Source organism: Balaenoptera musculus, chromosome X, assembly GCF_009873245.2.
Source record: "Balaenoptera musculus isolate JJ_BM4_2016_0621 chromosome X, mBalMus1.pri.v3, whole genome shotgun sequence".
Lineage (NCBI taxonomy): Eukaryota > Metazoa > Chordata > Mammalia > Artiodactyla > Balaenopteridae > Balaenoptera > Balaenoptera musculus.
In genome coordinates this window covers 14,514,759-14,534,495 of record NC_045806.1, presented here as the reverse complement: position 1 = coordinate 14,534,495, position 19,737 = coordinate 14,514,759, and the positions used below count along the sequence as shown (strand labels likewise).

At 42.1% G+C, this 19,737-nt stretch overlaps 1 protein-coding gene across 3 annotated transcripts in view; it reads left to right on the top strand.

The window, feature by feature from the left end:
* RAI2 (retinoic acid induced 2) overlaps nt 1-19,737 on the top strand; it is a 402,071-nt gene that overhangs the window by 166,953 nt on the left and 215,381 nt on the right. The gene's annotated exons all lie outside the window — the stretch shown is intronic.

The following is a 19,737-nucleotide window of genomic DNA, read 5'->3' as shown; positions in this document are numbered from 1 at the left end:
GGGGCAGAGGGGGACCAATATGCACAATGTAGACATTTCTGTCAAATTAACACAGCCGTAACACTCAAACCCATCACACAGATATTTTCTCCTTAGGTGTGCTCAAAATGCAGATGCTTTTATGATTGTAAGCTAAACAAACAAAAGAAAAGCCATACCAAAGACTCCCCACAGTCCTGGAAATCAATTTGAGGCCTCCTTAAATTTCAGACCACTCTCCACAAGCCTGACAAACGTTGGCCTAAGTTGGCGGTTCCTGTCTTCATTTTGAGATATGGAACTCCTTGGAGGCCTGGGGAAGACTGTAGATCCCTTCTTAGGAAAGTGTTTTTAAATGCATTAAACACAATGCAAAGATTTACAAAGGAAACCAGTTATCTTGAATATAGTTACCAAAATATTAAAAAAACAAAATTTTGGTATAATATTATTTCTGTGCATTTGTTAATGCTTTAAATAAGTTCTAGCAGCAATAACCATGGTAATTTCTAAGTGATAATGAGTGTAAGAAATGATATTTTAGGATATCTGAAACAACAGTAATGTGATGTGAAAAAATCTGCGATTGCTGTTGGTGACAGTCACTGGTGTGGTTAATACTACTGAGATGTGTCGTCTATATTCCTAATTGAAGGACACGCTCAGTTTCATCTAGAGGTGAGTAAAGACAAAGGTGTAATTTTTTCCCATCTAAGTTCACAGACCCTTTGGGGATCTGTGGACCCAGATCAGAAGCCCTGGCCTATGGGACTTCGGGGTCTCCTCAGCCCTCTCCCACCTGAGGCCTCCTTAGTGGCCCATGTAGATAACGTTGTCCATACTTATCATCCCTCCCTGTCAGAGGAAGCTGAGCCAAATTCTGAGCCCTGCCTGAAAAGGGCAGAACTTAGAAAGTCTGAATAAGGCTCCCTGAGGCTGGGAGTTTGCCTCTTCAGACACCCCATCTGCCTCTGACTTCTCTCTCTGCAAATGCCCTTCCTCTCCCTCTCCCTTCCTCACAGCCAAGGTCATGGTCCTGGGAGGTCCCATTCCTGCCACTGCTGCTCATCTGTGGCTCCTGCAGCCAGACCAGGGTTGGCCCCTGCCTCCCGGTGTGCTGGCCTGCCTAATGCCACCTCTGTGAAATGGGCTGCTCCCCTAACACCATCCGCCGTGGGCCCCTCTACACCTCTCCCTGGCTCTTCTGCCCAACCCCCAGCTCAGCCTGCTGCCCCCAGAGCATTCTATCAGTCTTGTCCCGGTTCATACAGAACAGCAAGGCCTCTGTACTTGAACCAAACAATCAGTAAACTCCAGATCTTCCACCTGTTCCAGAACACCCTTGGTCAAATTCCTTTTTTAACCCAGTCTCCTCAACACTCACCACATATTTAATCACTTCCCCCCTCATCTTGGGAAAAAGATGGAAATAATAGAGTCCTTGTGCATGTTGAATCAAAATTGCATTTCTTTATTTTAAGAAAATCTTATGTAGCACTATGATGTTCAGGAACAGTTCTATATACTTTACAAATATACTATATCATTTAATCCTTGTAACAACCCTATGAGGTGGGTATAGATGAAGAGACAGAGAAACAGAGTAGGGTTGCCAAATTCAGCAAATAATACAGGATGCCCAGTTAAATTTGAATTTCAGGTAAACAGCAAATATTTTCAGTTGTTTATTTAATATGCCCCATGCAACATTTGGAACATATTTATACTAAAAAGTTATTTGTTGTTTATCTGAAATTCAAATTTAACTTAGTGTCCTGTATTTTATTTGGAATCTATACAGAGAGGTGAAGCAACTTGCCCAAGATCACACAACCAGCAAGATTCAAACCAAGGTAGTCTGGCTTTGGAGTCTTTGCTCTTAGCCATCTGTCTCAGAGAGATGAAAGTCACATTATTGCAATACATGGAACATGTATTCCTTGCAAGGGTTCTGGGAAGAATCTCTGTTCCAAAATCAGGCCAGCTTGCTGTTTGAGATTACTGCTAAAGAACTAGTCTAGTGGACCCACTTCAAATGAGGTAATGGATGCCAGGTTGCAAGCAAGAACTTTCTGTGTTGGCCCCATTAAACAATGGATGCTTTGGATCTGAATGTGCAAAAGGAAGGCTTGACTTGCCCTCTGGCTGCTAGGAAAATCTTTTCAAGGATCAGTCGTGGAGTCCCACAGAACCATCCAGTTTGTACACCTCTTCTTCTGCCGGAGTGGAAAGAAGACACCAATAGAAGGCATTTTTCACCCACCACCCTGTCAGGCACCACTGGTCTCCAGCACTCCTGTTAAGATGCAAGTGGATGGTCTGTGATGAGTAGTCGCTCTGACTGTCACCTGCCCTTCACAGCAAAGATCTGAAAACGGGGTTCATTGAATTGCATTTCTTAGTAGAGGGCAGAATCTTGGATACATTGAATGTGTAGTTTCTGCGGTCAAATGCTCCCCATCAGAAGTAGACACTCTCATAGATTGTGGAAGCATAACATTGGTACAACTCTTATAAAGGGCAAGTTGGCAAGATCTATCAAAATTAGAACCCTTTGAACCAACAATTTCCCCTCTAGGGAAATTTCCTACAAATTCACTCTTCCACATTTGTGCAAAGTGGCGTGTGAACAGGGTTGTTCTCTGCAACACTCTTGGTACTAGCAAAATATTTGAAACAATGTAAAGAATCCTCCAAAGGGAACATAAATTATAGTACATCTGTATGGTGGAATACTATACAGCCATGAAAAAGGAATTAAGAACCTCAAGCATGAATGTGAAAAGCTCTCCAAGATATATTGTGAAGTGTGGAAAAAGAAAAGTGGAGTGGAGTTTGTATTGTGCACTACCAGCTGGTTAAAAAAAAAAACTTTGAGAGGGGAAACATATACAAATATATGTGCATGTATATTTGCTTGTATATAAAGAAAATATCTCTGAAAGGAAACATAAGAAATTGGTCATAGTAATTACCTACAGTGAGGGAAACTGGGTGGCTGGGGGACCGAGGTGGAAGGAATGTTCATTGTATCGTCTTTTATACCTTAAAAAAGTTGGATCATGTGTATTCATTTTTTTATTCAAAAAATATTATTAATAAAAGGGAAAACTTCTCCCCACCATAGACTAAAAGATCACCTAAGCAGGGCAGGGGAGGGAGACAGTGGGAATTGGGAGCTACAATTCTCTTGGTAGATCTGGAGATAAAAATGGGATCTTGTTTGACTTCCTGGAAGTTTCCTTCCAGTTAGCACCTTCCTGTTTTTCCACAAAGAAAAGAAGGGGACATGCCCCCAGGCCAAACGAACCCTTCATCTGTTCCAATACCTTTGGGGAGGCAGAAATATATTTCTCCTCGGTGTTTTCTGTTCTGCCTTTCAGAAATCCTACATGCTTCGGTTCACTGTCTCCCATGGGTTTTTCCTTGGAACAGCTAACATGGAACCAAAAATCTATCTGGGATGGCTGCCCCTTATTTAAAAAGATCAAGGTCATTGTTAGTCCCACAGTCTAGCAAAGAAAGGGATACAAGCCCAAAGTCCAACAGTCGGAAATTTCCTTGTGGAGTACAGTTGGCTTCTGAACAGCCTCCTTCTTGGTTATTTTCACCAAGAGTATCTGGATTTTTCCACAGATTTTGGGCACAGGGACCACTATAACAAGTACACTGTTGCTCATGTGGGGTTCAACTCCCTGAGGCTGTGACCTGAGATGGCACACCACGTCCCTGCGGAAGGGACAGACGCCTCTTTGGTAGTGATCTTCTCGAAATTTAGAAATTCGAGTAGTTGGTGAAAAACAGGTTCTGAGATACCATACAAACTGGGATTTCTATTTATTTGTCTTGCAAACTCATATGTGGCACTTTTATGTGGCAACACTGTTACTCACCTCATAAATATTAATTTGCTTAATTTTCATGACAACACTATCAGGTAGTTACTATTAATATCCCCACTTTACAAATGAGGATACTGAGGAGTAGAAAGGTTAGGTTACTTGCTCAAAGTCACACAGCTTAGTGATTGACAGACTTGGAATTCAAATCCAGAGGTCTAACTCCATAATGCATACGTTTAAACGTTAGCATAATGCGAAGTGGGTGAGTTTTCGATATCAGATGTCTTGAGCATTCCCTAAAAAGGCAGATTAAGTCCATGTAACAATGAAGTCTATTCTAGGGGTTCAAGATCTGTCCAGACAATTAACTGAATTGGAATTAAAATGGTCTGGACAGATCTTGAACCCCTGGGTTATTCTTGGTTGCTAACATGGAATTATTCTGCCTGTTCAGGAAATTCTCAAGACATCTGATTTTGAAATCTCATCAATTTCCCACTACTCTAGTGGTTTAAAATGAAAGTATTTGGGGAGAACACCTTTATCTCTACCAACAACAGCCTAAGTAGGTGCTAACATGTAAATAAATGGTTTTGTAAGAAATGGCCGGGGTGCTTGGACCTATGAGAGAAAGATAGGAAAGTTTTCATTTTGATTATCAGTATCCACAATGGATGTGAGACCCAGAAAGTGATTGCTGCTTAGTAGGACATGGAGCACAATCTCTGCCAAAAGATGTGGCACGTCAAGAGTTAATTCAGGTTTTTCCTGAGCAGTCTCAGTCATGTCTCTTCTTTTGCTCTCCTTCTAAATTTATTTATTTTATTTATTTATTTTTGGCTGCGTTGGGTCTTCGTTGCTGTGAATGGGTCTTCTCCAGTTGTGGCGAGCGGGGGCTACTCCTCGTTGTGGTGCGCTGGCTTCTCCTTGCGGTGCCTTCTCTTGTTGCGGAGCTCGGGCTCTAGGTGTGTGGGCTCAGTAGTTATGGCTCGCAGGCTCTAGAGCTCAGGCTCAGTAGTTGTGGCGCACGGGCTTAGTTGCTCCACTGCATGTGGGATCTTCCTGGACCAGGGCTTGAACCTGTGTCCCCTGCATTGGCAGGTGGATTCTTAACCACTGCGCCACCAGGGAAGCCCTGCTCTCCTTCTAAATACTGGAAAATTGAGACAAAGGTAACAGTTTTCCCATGAAAATCACCATCCCTCCTCCCTCTTTCCCAAACAAGGGGGAACATCGAAACCATTCGCTGTCACCCTAGGATCACACCAGGCATCATGACCACTGCCTTCTTGTTTCCCCACCATAAAGTAGCTTCCAAAAGATGTGCTGCACGGAGCTATAAGAACACTGGCTGCAACGGCTATTTTACTCTGTTGCATTCTGCGACAGCATGATCCATTGGTTGATCTTTGGAACACAATATAGTAAAAAGAATTGGCCCCTGCTGGTGCTTAAAAGGTGCTGGAAGGGGAATGTTAATTTATTGCTAATATACACTGTGTTAAAAATAGAAAGAAAAATGTCTTTTGTTCCCACTTTGCCTTTTGGTGCTCTAGAAGTGGGGTGGGGGGGGTCTAGTGGCCATGATTAGAGGTCATGTTTTGGTTACAACATAAACCTGTATGGTTGTTGAGACATAGGGGAATGAAATCCTTTGTTCCATGCCTGCCAAGAAGCTTCCCAAAGGAGCTGACCTCCGCAGAGGCCAGAACACACTTGCCACACTAACGCTGGGGACATTTATCTCCTGGCCCCAGATCTTTTGAACTTGCATTTGCACTTTCTGCCTGTCCACCCGATGCCACACTAATGGGCTCTGGAAACCTTCTGCGGTGGATCAGGTCAGCTGGCGACAGGCAGAGAGGAAACAGGCTCGAGATCCCTGAAACCTCATTTCAGGGGTCTGGAAACAGAGGCTGGGAGAGAAAAATGGCCCTTTGGTGAGGCGCCCAATAAATAGTCTTTGGATTGAAGAGTTGTGGACTCAGAGTGGTCAGATGGGAGCAATATTTAAGGGAGATGCAAGGAGGCTCCTGTGAGCTTCAGAGAGTGGATTTCCTCCTGCACTTGGGTATTTTTATTTTTATTTTTTCATTTTTTTCTGATACCCAGAAAGATTGTCATTTTTTTTAAATTCCAGTTTATTTATAATTGACATAGAGCAATGTATATGTTTAAGGTATACAGCATAATGATGTGACTTACATCCATCATGGAGTGATTATTACAGGAAGTTTAATGAACATCCATCATCTCATATAGATACAAAATTAAACAAATAGAAAAAACTTTTTCCTTGTGGTGAGAAGCCTTAAGATTTCCTCTGATAACTTTCATGCTGCAGCAGTGTTAATTATGTTTATCATGCTATACATTACATACAGCACTTATTTATTACATTATAGTACTTATTTATCTTGTAACTGGAAGTTTGTACCTTTTGACTACCTTCATCCAATTCCCCCTCCCCTTAACCCCCCATCCCTAGTAACCACAAATCTGATTTCTTTTTCTGTTTGTTTGTTCTTGAATATAATTTTTAAAAATTTTTATTGAAGTATAGTTGCTTTACAATGTTGTGTTAGTTTCTATTATACAGCAAAGTGAATCAGCTATACGTATACATATATCCCCTCTTTTTTGGGTTTCCTTCCCTTTTAGGTCACCACAGAGCATTGAGTAGAGTTCCCTGTGCTACACAGTAGGTTCTCATTAGTTATCTATTTTATACATAGTATCAATAGTGTATATATTGTCAATCCCTATCTTCCAATTCATCCCACCACCCCCCTTTCTCCCTTGGCATCCATACGTTTGTTCTCTACGTCTGCACTTGGGTATTTTTTTTTAATTTTTTAATTTTTTTTAACATCTTTATTGGAGTATAATTGCTTTACAATGTTGTGTTAGTTTCTGCTGTATAACAAAGTGAATCAGCTATACGTATACAAATATCCCCATATCCCCTCCCTGTTGCATCTCCCTCCTACCCTCCCTATCCCACCCCTCTAGGTGGTCACAAAGCACCGAGCTGATCTCCCTGTGCTATGAGGCTGCTTCCGACTAGCTATCTATTTTACGTTTGGTAGTGTATATATGTCCATGCCACTCTCTCACTTCGTCCCAGCTTACCCCTCCCCCTCTCTGTGTCCTCAAGTCCATTCTCTACGACTGCGTCTTTATTCCTGTCCTGCCCCTAGGTTCTTCAGAACCTTTTTTTTTTAGATTCCATATATATGTGTTAGCATATGGTATTTGTTTTTCTCTTTCTGACTTACTTCACTCTGTATGACAGACTCTAGGTCCATCCACCTCACTACAAATAACTCAATTTCGTTTCTTTTTATGGCTGAGTAATATTCCATTGTATATATGTGCCACATCTTCTTTATCCATTCATCTGTCGATGGACACTTAGGTTGCTTCCATGTCCTGGCTATTGTAAATAGAGCTGCAATGAACATTGTGGTACACGTCTCTTTTTGAATGCTGGGTCATATGGTAGTTCTATTTTTAGTTTTTTAAGGATCTTCCATACTGTTCTCCATAGTGGCTGTATCAATTTACATTCCCACCAACATGCACTTGGGTATTTATTTATTTTTTTATTTATTTTTTGGCTGCGTTGGGTCTTCGTTGCTGTGCGCGGACTTTCTCTAGCTGCAGTGAGTGGGGGCTACTCTTCGTTGTGGTGTGCGGGCTTCTCATTGTGGTGGCTTCTCTTGTTGTGGAGCATGGGCTCTAGGCATGCAGGCTTCAGTAGTTGTGGCTTGAGGCCTCAGTAGTTGTGGCTCGTGGGCTCTAGAGTGCAGGCTCAGTAGTTGTGGCGCATGGGCTGAGTTGCTCCACGGCATGTGGGCTCTTCCCGGTCCAGGGCTCAAACCCGTGTCACTGCATTGGCAGGCGGATTCTTAACCACTGTGCCACCAGGGAAGCCCCCAACTTGGGTATTTTTAAAAGCTGCTTATGGGTATTTGGGCTGCAAGAAACAAGCATAGCCAGAGGGGAAAATCAGCAGAGCTCACCAAGACTTTCTGGAAGATGTGACAGCCGGATGCTGTTCGGCACCTGGGTCTCAGTCACCAATTGCTTCCTCTGTCCCCAGCAGTGCCAGCTCCTAAACTGCCCTTCATTTTGAGGAAGCCAGTAGACCCCCTAGGAATCGTGCTTGGCTGCAGTTGGAATCAGTTTCAGTGATTAATTAAGTTAATTAACGTATTTGGAGTTTTGACCACCTTTAATATCCTCTACCTCTAATAAAAACTCCTATGAATTAAGGCAAATATTTTTGTGGAAATAGCCTCCCTGGCCAACTTAGAGGAGGGGAAATGATAGTAGCCTGGATCTAACTACCTCTACTGCTCTTTAAGGGATTTCCAAAATATATGATTCTTTTTCCTAGAGAAAAATTTAAGTACGCTTTTCTTCATCTGATTCCCTCCCTGTTCTCTCCCTTTCCCTCTCCTCCCACTCATTCTGATTTATCAAAATCCACTGGAAATGGACTGGCCCAGCCCACACATTGAAAAAGGGCAGGTAGATGGAGCGCTCAGTGAGAGACAGCGGGGAGAATCAGCAGTCTTCCCCACGGGGCCGGGAAGCTGCGAGAAGACAGTTCATTTCTTAGCACTAAGTGTCCCTTCCCCTGGCCTGCGTGCTTGAGAGAGACCCACTTTCAACTCAGTCGTGTTGTGAAAGGTCACCCACTCAGCTTTCTGTGCCATGAAGAGAAATTAGTCAGGGCCTCGCTGAGAGCGGACCCTTGGCTGTTCATCATTTGGGGTGAGTTCTCCAGCTTTGCACTGGCCCAGCGTTTTATTAAGCAAAGGCGTAGCTGGTAGCCTGGGGCTGCGTAAGAAAGCTATGTGTTCTGTCCTTTTAGGAAGAAGAGGGGTAAGGGTGGGATGAGGCTTTAGGGAGAAAAATGATACAACCAAAAAGTAAAAATAAGTATGGAATAAAGACCATAATTAGTTCTGTTATTTTTCTTTATGTCATACAGTCAGAAACCACATGTGAAGCCTTCCTCCTCCGGTAATAAAAATGTGCATGTCAATCATTGCTGGGCAAAATACATTTTTTTTTTTTTTTTTTTTTTTTTACGTTTCACCAGAAGTCTCAGTGACCTCTGAATTTTAAATTGCAGCCAGGTAACCTGGCCTCAGCTGTACAAGCCTATTTTCCTTTTCTTGTTGTCCCCCCACTTCATTCCTACAGAAATAAAGTGATCCAGACCTACCGGCAGTTCAGGTAGGACATTAATCAAAAACCTAGTAGAAATGAGAAAGTCCTTCCAGCAGCAGGCAAGAGTTAGAGCTGTGAGCCAGGACATTCAAGTTTGCCTTTAAACTGACATGAAAACAAAACACCTTGTTTAATCAGAACCTAAAACCAGACCCAATCTAATCCTCATGGGTCAATCTATTAACTCGTGTTTAGCATCAGTATCACTCACTGCCTCCCACCCCCCACCTGCACCCTGGAAAGAGCAATCTGTGTTTAGACACTGTTTTGTTTATACAGATTATATATAACTATTTCATATATTTGCGTTTGCTATTTCTGCGCCTCTTGTACTCATAGTTGGCACACACACAGCACTCAGAAAGAAGTTCTTAAAGACTTATCAAAGGACAGGAAGAGACAAAAAGAAAATGGTGAAACAGCTTCCCATGAAGAGGATAAATTGGGTTGGTAGAAAAGCCTTTGCTTTATTTTCCCATTTTTACCCTCTGATACACATGAGATGTATGGCTAATTATAATCACTCTAAAGCTTATGGCAGTGAAAGGAATAGAATGTTTGAAGCCCCTTGGTCCTGGCTGCCCTTGGCAACCACACTTAAAGGGCTTCAGTATGGAGCATTTAACAACTGTGAGCAGGGCCAGCCCATGAAATGAGCTGGTGGGATTTTTTGCCACCGAAGTATCATTGTGGGGGAAAAGTCGATGCTGACCAGGACAACTGGTCTGCCATGGCTCTGGCTCTCTCTAGGATACCGAGCAGGTCATAGTAACTTTGACAGAACTTGGATTCCTCATCTGTAAATGCAGCAGTATGCTATTTAAAGAGCTACTAAGTCCCTTCCACTGGAATATTCTAGGATTTTGGAGTAGAATAACATTTTCTTTGACCTCATTTTTCTTCTAGGGAGATGTAAATAAAGTTAAATGTGACAATTCAGTTGAAGTGTTAGATGGCCTCTTCCTGGGCCATAACTATTATGTCAGGGAGATGAACTAGTAAGTAGTTTTAACCTTTCATGTATCATGGGTCCCTCTGAGAGCCTGATGAAAACTCTCGATCCTCTCCCCAATAAAACACACATATGCCTATTTATGCTCACTTCGTACAAAGGTCACATCACGGATGGTGGATTTCCAGAAGCGCATCATTGGATCCCAGTTAAGAACTGCCAGACAGGAGATTTTAAAGCCCCACCCAACCTCTAGAGGTCTGTAGCTCCATTATACAGCTCTAGGCTGGACAATATTTTTAGCATTTACTAGTTCATTAGGCATTTTAGCTTCCAGGATCATCTCAGGACAGAGGTGAGGGACAGCCCTCAAACATCTACTCCCTCTCCCAGATCTTTCCTGCTCTTCCTTCCTCCTGAGTTATACCCTGGTTAACATTATTTATATCTAACAAATACTTATTGGCACATACTATTATATGTGGCAGACACCTATATTTAAAAAATTAATGTGTTTAATCCTTGCAAAAACCCTACGACATAGATAGTATTGTCATTTCCATATTATAATTGAGAAAACCAAGGGACAGAGACGTTAAATAATTTGCCCAAGGTCATTGAGTTAGTAAGTGGTGGATCTGGGTTTCAAACCCAGCAATCTGACTCCAGAGTCTGTGCTCTTAACCACTGTGACTGTTTCTAAAGTATTTGGGTAATGGAGATTTCAAAACAAAAACCATTCTGTGAAAATTCTTCAAGTTGTATACTTATGATTTGTGCATCTTTCTGTGTGTATTATACTTCAGTTTTAAAAAATTACTTTACAAATCTGTGTCGATTGGGAATACTTTTGGCAGCAAGAAAAATCTCTTGAATGGTGGACTAAACCGGAGGGGTATTTAGTGTTTCTTTAACAAGGAAGTAGGTGGTCTCAGAGTTGATTTGGCAGCTTGGTTGCATCCCAGTGACTCAGACTCTTTCCCGTTTCCCTCTTGCCCATTTTCAGTGTTCTGGCAGTGTCTCTCGTCCTGGTCACAGGTGGCTACTATGTCTCCAACCACCACATCTGTATAGGAAGGGATGGGCAGTGAAGGAGGTCTCCTCGCATACTTCTCTCCTCTCCTTTTGCAAAACCTCCTGGCACACTTTCCCATTAGTCTCATTGGTCAGAATTAGGTAACATGGCCACTTTCGTATAAGGGAAACTGGAAACATGAGTCTGACTTTTCCAAGCCCCTATGGGCTGTGATGGAGAAGGGAGAAGGGAGAAGGGGTGGGAATAAACATTGTATCTCTCAACAGCGTCTGCTACACAGTCCCTAGGTAAAAACACTTCTGCATTGAGACAGGAGGAGAGGAATGGAAGTGAAGGGAAAGCCTTCTTTGAGATCAAAGGTAGCCAATTACTATTTTTTTCCTCTAGATTAAAAAAAAGCCTCATACTGATTCCTTGGGAAGATGCAGAATATAGCTGATAGTGAAAACTATTTGGAATGGCAGATTTGAAAGTCTCTGCCATCAAATTGGAACGATGAGCTCTTAACCAGCGGCTTAATTTGAATCTTTGAAAAATGGCCATTTCATTACTTTCTTTAGTGGAGTATACATCAAATTTAGGGTGTCTCCTGAACACCGGGCTAGGTTTAGCCAGATGGTGCAAGTTTTTCAACCTTCTACTAATTCTTGCACATTTCTAGCAGTTAAAATGCCTAAAGGGACCACCATTCCAGTAGGAGGAGAAGAGCAGTCGGTTAAGTGGTCTTGTCCACAGCTTTGTACCTGAATGACGATGATCCTTCCTCTGTTCTCATTATCTACTAAACTCCTTAAAATTCCTGTCTGTGGAGAGAACCATTTTCCTGCAGCCTTCAAGAACCCTATCACCACAGTGTTTGGTTTGTGGGGTTTTGTCTTAGTTTAAATTCACCCAGAAGATGATGTTAACATCAAGGATTCTGGTATGAACAGTTTCTTTGGGTGATGAAGGAAACACTGGTGGGAGAATGGGAAAGTGATACAGGGAAGGGAAAGCAGTGAACGAAGGGTGCATTACCAAGTAAATTACCATGTTGATTGAGTGGAACTTGATCTCTCTGGGAAATTCGGAGGAGATAGCGTAAAACACATAGTTTAGGGTTCTTCTACCTGAGGGTAAGAGAGCTGGGGTATTTATATACCAACTCCCCAGTATTACTGGAGGAGGCTCCTTCCAAATGGTGTTAATTCCCTGGCATTTCTGTCCTGCCACACAGGCAGACAAATCTTCTGACTTCAATGGCTACAGATAGCCCTCAGACAAAGAAAGGTAGGTGCTGGCATTTGGAAGTGGTGAAGGTAAGGGGGATGTAGATTTCTCAGAATTAAAGTCCAGAGCTCTCTGCTCTTCCTTCCTTCTCCTCATTTTATAATCTAAGTAAATGTGGTCCAGATACGTAAAGTCTCACACCTAGGCAGTGGCTGGACTACAGTGAGAACCCCGTTCTCTCACCTTTTCATCTTAGATTCTTTCATCCTCACCATGTTATTCACAAACCAGGGGGGGATACTTAAAATAATAAAAGATTATTGCTCGGTTGAATTATCATGAAATTTAGAAAATGCTTTTTCTTTGTGTAATATTAAGAAAATATAATTTTTAGGGACTTCCCTGGTGGTCCAGTGGGTGAGACTCTGTGCTCCCAATGCAGGGGGCCTGGCTTCCATCCCTGGTTGGGGAACTAGATCCCACATGCATGCCGCAACTAAAAGATCCTGCGTGCTGCAACTAAGACCCGGCGCAGCCTAAATAAACAAATAAGTTAAAATTAATAAATTGGTTATGGAACAAAGTAAAAATAATCACAAACACTCCTTTCTCTGTACATATCCCTCTTGGATGTTAGATGATCTTCCCACAGCTGTGAGCGAGGCTATTCTCAGTTCTGGGTCCTTCTGCCATGCCCTTTGGATATTCTCTAAGGTCTGCTACTTAAAGTCTGTCCGTTTGACTATTAAATACAAGACCATGTGATGTAGCCAGCCCCATCCTCTTGTAGCACTACTAGTGCTTCTTAAAAATGCAATGAGAAAAAAAATGCAATGAGGAAAGAATTTGCAAAACCTTCTACTCCCACAGGGAACTGAAGAAACCCTGCAGGTGGAGCTCTAAGATATGGGAGTGTTTAGGAAAATCTTAAGGAAGAACAAAGCTCAGCTTCACAAGAAGGTCTGAAGTAGAACATTTGGCCAGTGTTTCTCTCCAGACGCTCTACTCTCCGAGCTACATAGACTGCTCTTCACACACTTCTGGGAGCTCCTAGGGCTATTCAGCGTCTCTGCTCCATTCTGATTTTCCTCCTTTTCTCTAATCTTCTTTTCATCTCACTCACCCATTTTTCCTACTCGAGGAAGGGCTTAATTCTGGCTCAGAGATCAAAATAATTGGAATAGAAGCAAGGTGTTCAGATTGACCTCTCTTTGTTAAGTAGGTTTTGACATCTTATTACCCAGAGGTTCATGGCTGGATTTTCCAACTGAAATGATTTAGAAAGAACTCCTCTGCAGCTTCTCTTTCTTTTGTTTAAATCGTGGAATAATATGCATAATGTAAAGTGTAAAAATTTCAGGTGTACAGCTCAGTGAATTTTAGCAAAGTGAACACATCCAGGTAACCACCACCCAGGTCAAGGTGTGCGTTACCAGCACGCAGAAGCCTACTTCGCATGTCCCCAGTCATTACCAATACCCCCAAAGTAAAGATAATCTTTCACCATAGATTAATTTTGCATGTTTTTGAACTTCATGTAAATGGAACCACACAACATGTACTCTTGTGTGTCTGGCTTCTTTTGCTCAACGTTAGGTCTGCAAGGTCGTCCTTGTGGTTAGGTCATCCATGGTGCATCCATGGTGTTGTGAGCAGAAGTGATTTATTTCTTTTTTCATTGCTGTGTAGTATTCAAGTGTGTGAATCAGCTACAAGTTATCCATCCATTTGGGTCGTTTACAGCATTTTAGTACTGAATTTCATAAGGTCATTGGGATGGGATGAGATCATAATTATATTTAGACATTTATGCCTAAAAACATTCATTGGCAGGTTGACAATGGCCTGTCAAGTCTATTTATTTAGCTAACATGTATATGGAGCTTACTATGTGTCAAGCACTGACCTAAGTGCTTTATAAATGTAAACTCATTTAGCTTTCATACCAACACTCTGAGGTAGGTCACTATTATTGTTCCCATTAAACAGATGCAGAAGCTTAGACACGGATTGGTCTGGTTAAGTCACTGCCTAAAGTTACATAGCTAATCCAGCAGACAAGAAAGTTCTGGCCAGTGGAACTGCCTTAGATCATGTCTCTACTGTGCCCCTTGGATGTATTCTATTACAGCACCAAGAACATTGTAGTATATGTCTTTATTTACCTCTCTTTTTGCTCCTCTGGACCATGAGCTTAAGCGCAGCTCCTGTGTCTTATTTTTGCCAGTGTTGGTTCAAAGGACAAGCCAGGGGCTTTGCTGAAGTAAATGCTTGTATGAGGAGGGAGTTTAGTGTGAGGCAGTGAGCTCATGGGCACCTTTTGTTAAAGTGCCTAAAATTTCTTTATATTTTCCTGGTGAAAACTGGGGGAGCAGGGTCTGCGAGGGGCTAGGGAGGAGAGCAGGAAAGGGGAAAAGGAGAGTGGGTGTGTTGCCCATCGCTTGTGGATCAACCATGCAAACTGCTCAGTACTGTTTTTATAACTTAAACCAGAGGAGAGAGTGAGGAGGGAGAGCCTAGAGCTGTGCTGACCAATAGAAATAGAACACGAGCCATGTGTGTAATTTTAACTTTTTTAGAAGCCGCATTTTAAAAAGTGAAAAAGAGGTGAAATTAATTGTAATAATATATTTTATTTAACCCAATATATCCAAAACAGTATCATTTCAAAATGTGATCAATATAAGAATTATTAATGATACATTATAGATTCTTTTTTACTAAGTCTTTGGAATGTACAACACACCTTAACTCGGATCGGCCACATTTCAGGTGCTCAATGGCTACCTGTGGTTACTGGCTACTGTGCTGGACAGTGTAGGCCTAGAGCCTTGCTACTCAAAGTGTGGTCCTTGGACCAGCAGCATCACAAATGGAAGTTTGCTAGAAATGCAGAATCTCGGGCTCCATCCCAGCCTTACTGAATCAAAATGTGCCTTTTAAAGAGCTCCTGGGGTGGGGACTTCCCTGGTGGCTCAGTGGTTAAGACTCTGCACTCCCAATGCAGGGGGCCCGGGTTCGATCCCTGGTCAGGGAACTAGATCCCGCATGCCACAACTAAGAGCCTGCATGCCACAACTAAAAGATTCCTGCATGCCACAACGAAGATCCCCCGTGCTTCAACTAAGACCCAGCGCAGCCAAATAAATAAATAAAGAGCTCCTGGGGTGATTTGTTTGCACATCAAAGTTTGAGAAGCCGACCTAGTGATCAACTGCATTGAAAGGGTATTTTCTAATGAATGGCAGATAATTCCCTAACCCTGAACTTACAAGCACAGGGTCTCTAATTAACTTCATTTGTTAACTTCCCTCCCTCTTTCCTTCCCTCCCTCCCTCCCTCCCTTCCGTCCTTCTTTTCCTGCTTCCTTCCCTCTGCTGGTTCCCACATTACAAAGACTTTTTCAGTCAATACCGCCCCTTCTCTCAAATGACAGTGCCAAGCTATGAAATTCTGCCAGCTCATCCTTTGTGAATGAAGGGAAGTGGATTCAGCCGCAGTCCTATCTTTCTGCCATTATCCTGTATTAAATGTCCCTCAGTTAGTGTGTGCTGCGGGTCCCCTGCGAGACCCCCGCTGGTTTATGTCACTTGTGCATTAGCCTCATTGGTTACCAAACATCCCTATTATTAAGCCTTTAAAAGCCAGTCTTGTTCACCTGCCAGTCCTTTAATTTCCTTTTCCATCTCCTGGACGATTTTCCCAGATGGAATTTTTGTGAGTCTCTCCACATCCATCTTCTCTTTTATCTTGCAGGAATTTATTTCCTTGCAGCCCTCTCTTCTTTCTCTTCCTTTCCCTTTCTCTGTCCCATTCTTCCTCTCCCCCTACAGTGTGCTGTCTTTCTGCAATTTTTTAATACCACTCTCCCTCCCCAGGAGAAGGTAATTACTTGGTTGAGAACAGGTTGGTTATAGCTATGTGTGCATTCACCAAGCTGGAGCCTCGTCAGCAAAGCTGTTTCCAGCCCCTGCTGGCTCAAGCGACATTTGGCAAGTCATCGCTTTCCAACCCCATCCAATTGTTTCTGCCAATTTGATGAAATTGTGAAGCAGGTTGCAATATTGGCAGTTTGAAAATGGATACTGCATAGAGTTATAGAACCATAATTTGAAAACTTGTTTTTGTATAACTTGTCCACCTTACCTGTTTGTTTTTAAAGAGCAGTGCGATACAGTTTTAGCAATGTCTGTATAGTATTAAGCTTGAATTTTTAGAGAGAAAATTCAGGATGCAGATAAAAATGCTCAGCCCATGGGAATGTGCTTTATTTTCAAGTTGACATTTCACCAAGGAGGCAATGGAAGCTTTTCATTTTGTTCTCCTTGCTCTGGTGTCTCGTGTTGCCTATAGTAGGAAACAGCCAACAATGGCTGGTGGGCCAAATCCACTTGCCTCCTATTTTTGTATGGCCAGTAGCTAAGAGTGGTTTTTACATTTCTCAATGGTAGGAGAAAAAAACAAAACAAAAATATTTTGTGACACCTAAAAACTACATGAAATTCAAATTTCAGTGTCCATAAATCAAGTTTTCTTGGTCACACAGCCATGGCATTCATTTATTGTCTGTGGCTGCTTTCAAGCTATAATAGCAGAGTTGAGTGGTTACGGCAGACTTTATGGCCTGCGAAGCCCAAAATATTTACTCTCTGTTGCTTTACAGTCAAAGCTTGCTGACCCCGTGTCATGTGAGCACCGATTCCTAACTTGGGCTGCATCTGGGGAGCTTTAAAAATACAAATGCATGTGTCTTGCCCCTAAACATACTGAGTTAATTGTTTGGGGTGTATCCTAGTAATTGGTCATTTTAAAAACTCCAGGTGATTCTCCTTTGTGGCTGAGGTTCAGAACCACATAAGCCAATATAAGGAGATGTAAAACTTTTTTCATTCATGATGATTCAAGGACCTAAAGAATATTTACTCCCTTACCTAACATGGAAATACTAACTTCATTTCCTCTCCTTACTCTTATTGGGCTGTTTCTGATTCTTGCCTGCTTGCCTAGTTCTGATTTCTTTTCTTTTGACTATCTGAGTGTCTTTTTTAGCTCACATGTTTCCAAACACCATTGAAGAAAAGCAAGGAAAACAAGGTTGAATGGTGGTCACTCCTAATTTTAGAACCACCTCGTTGGGGCTTTGATGGGTAATTCATGGTTCCTCCGGATGAAGGAAAGCCATGGTGGCTGATGAGTGCACAGCTGAGAAAGTTCCTTCTTCCCTGACCACCTAGCAACATTCCGTTCATCCCTCTTCGCAGGTGAAGCTTAAGAACTGACTTCTTATGAAACCCTTTCTGTCCACTCCCCACTCCAGACCTGGCAGAATTGTCCCCTCCAGCCTCTGCATCCCCACTGCAACCCCCATGGACTTTTCCCCCAGCAGCTGGGACACCATCTGCATTTACTGGTTTTATATGCCTTTCTCCCTCCACTAAAGTGTTGTTTGCTTGAGGGTAGAGCCATGTCTTATTAATCTCTGTGGCCCTTGCTCCCAGCATCATGCTTATTATCCATTAGGTACTCAGTAAATATAACGAAGGAGGCAAGGAAGTAACGAAGCTCTGTTTCCTCAGGAATTCAAGGTGTTTCCTGAAATGCCTTTATCGATACCGACAGTTGCAGGCTGCAGACATAATGTGTTGTTGGAGACGGCACCTTAAGGCAAATCACTATAAGATGAACTCGTGGTTTTAGCGGAAAGCTTTGCTGGAGAACACCAACATGGCAAGGAGAATCATAGGGATCTTTATTGAATAGTATCAAATTAAATGGGACCAGCCACCACACTGAAGACCAGGCTTTACTGAAGATACACAGGACTATTCCAGAGAGGGGCTCATCAGGGGTCCAGAGTGGCCCCACTGGAAAGCCTGCTTTGCTCAGGAGAAATTCTTGGCAATTACCTGTAATGAATTCAGCTGAAATCTTACCCATCCTTTGGTTTGAACCACCCCTCTGAATTCCAGCTCAAATGGTCAACTTGCCCTCTCTCTGAATCTGCAGTTCACCTCTATATACATCTTTACTGTTTTTCCTCTCCAATGGTCTAATTACTCCATGAGGTGAGAGATCTTGTCACTTAATTCGCCACTGAATACCTGTACAAAACATGGTGCCAAACACATAGTGGGCGTGTGACAAATAATTGTTGATTGAATGAATGAATGAATGAATCTGCAGGACTCAAAGCTCCAATTTCTTTCATCTACTGTGGTGGGTCATGGTGTTCAACCCCCCAACATCCAGACCACTTCAACTGTTGAGTCTAAGTTCCAGATGTTCTTAACCTTGGGCCCATGGACCCTTAATTGGTCCATGGATAAAATTCGAGGGGTCTATGACTGTGCATGGAAAAAATACCTCTTTATTTTCACTAATCTTTAACTGAAACATAGCTTTTCCTTTCATTATAAATGTAGGCAACAAACCATAGTAGTATATTAGCAGGAGCTATGATTTTTGTCACCAGTGGAATCCTTTATGCTCATCAGCAATTCAGAATTATTGTAGCAATTATATCTACCACCAGATTTTGTTATTTAATGTGTTAATAAAGTAGCACACATACTTATATCATGAATTTATTGAATGACCAAATTAATCTTAATTAACCTGAATGAATGCATTAAAATGCTAATAACGTTATTTCCAGATAACTGGATTTCTTTTTATTCTATGTATTTTACTTTATACATTTAAAAGATTCTTAAAAAGAGTCCCTAGGCTTCACCACACTGCCATAGGATTCCCTGGCACAAACAAGGTTAAAAATCCTTATCTAGTAGTGCTGGTTATAGAGGTGGACCCAGTTTGTAAAAAATGCATCAATCTATATGCATATTTTGAGGTATATTATACTTCAGTAAAATGTTTTTTAAAAATTGGTCTGAACCAATCATGGCAATCCCATATGAGTAATTAATTTAATAAAGGGTATATGTCCCAACTGGGCCAATGAGACATAAGAGGAAATTCTGCCACGGAGACTGGAAAGGAGACACAGAGAGAGAAGTCTCCTCTTGACCTGGACTTTGTTGTATCTTCATGTTATATCTGGGGCTGCTGTGGCCATCCCACAGAGGTGGACAAAGCCAAGTGGAGCTGGAGATACAACATAATGTGCTTGGAGTCTGCCCTGACTCTGGACACCTTGTGATGGGGCTAATATATTTTCTCATTGTTTAAGTCAATTTGAGAGCAATTTTCCATTACTTGCAACGCTGTGCATCCTTACTGATGCACAGGTGTGAACACAGAAAAGTGAACAGTTCTACTCATGCCATACACGGACAACACAAACACAAACATGATTAGTCCTCATAAGATTAGTAAGATCATTTTCCTCCAATGCTGAGTGTAATACATTTACCAAGCAGAGATGATGGCCGAGTCTCCTATAAACAGCCTCACGGATTCTGCTTCCAATATGGGATAGTTTTTCAGCTCAAGAGCTGATTCCCTGCTGGCTACTG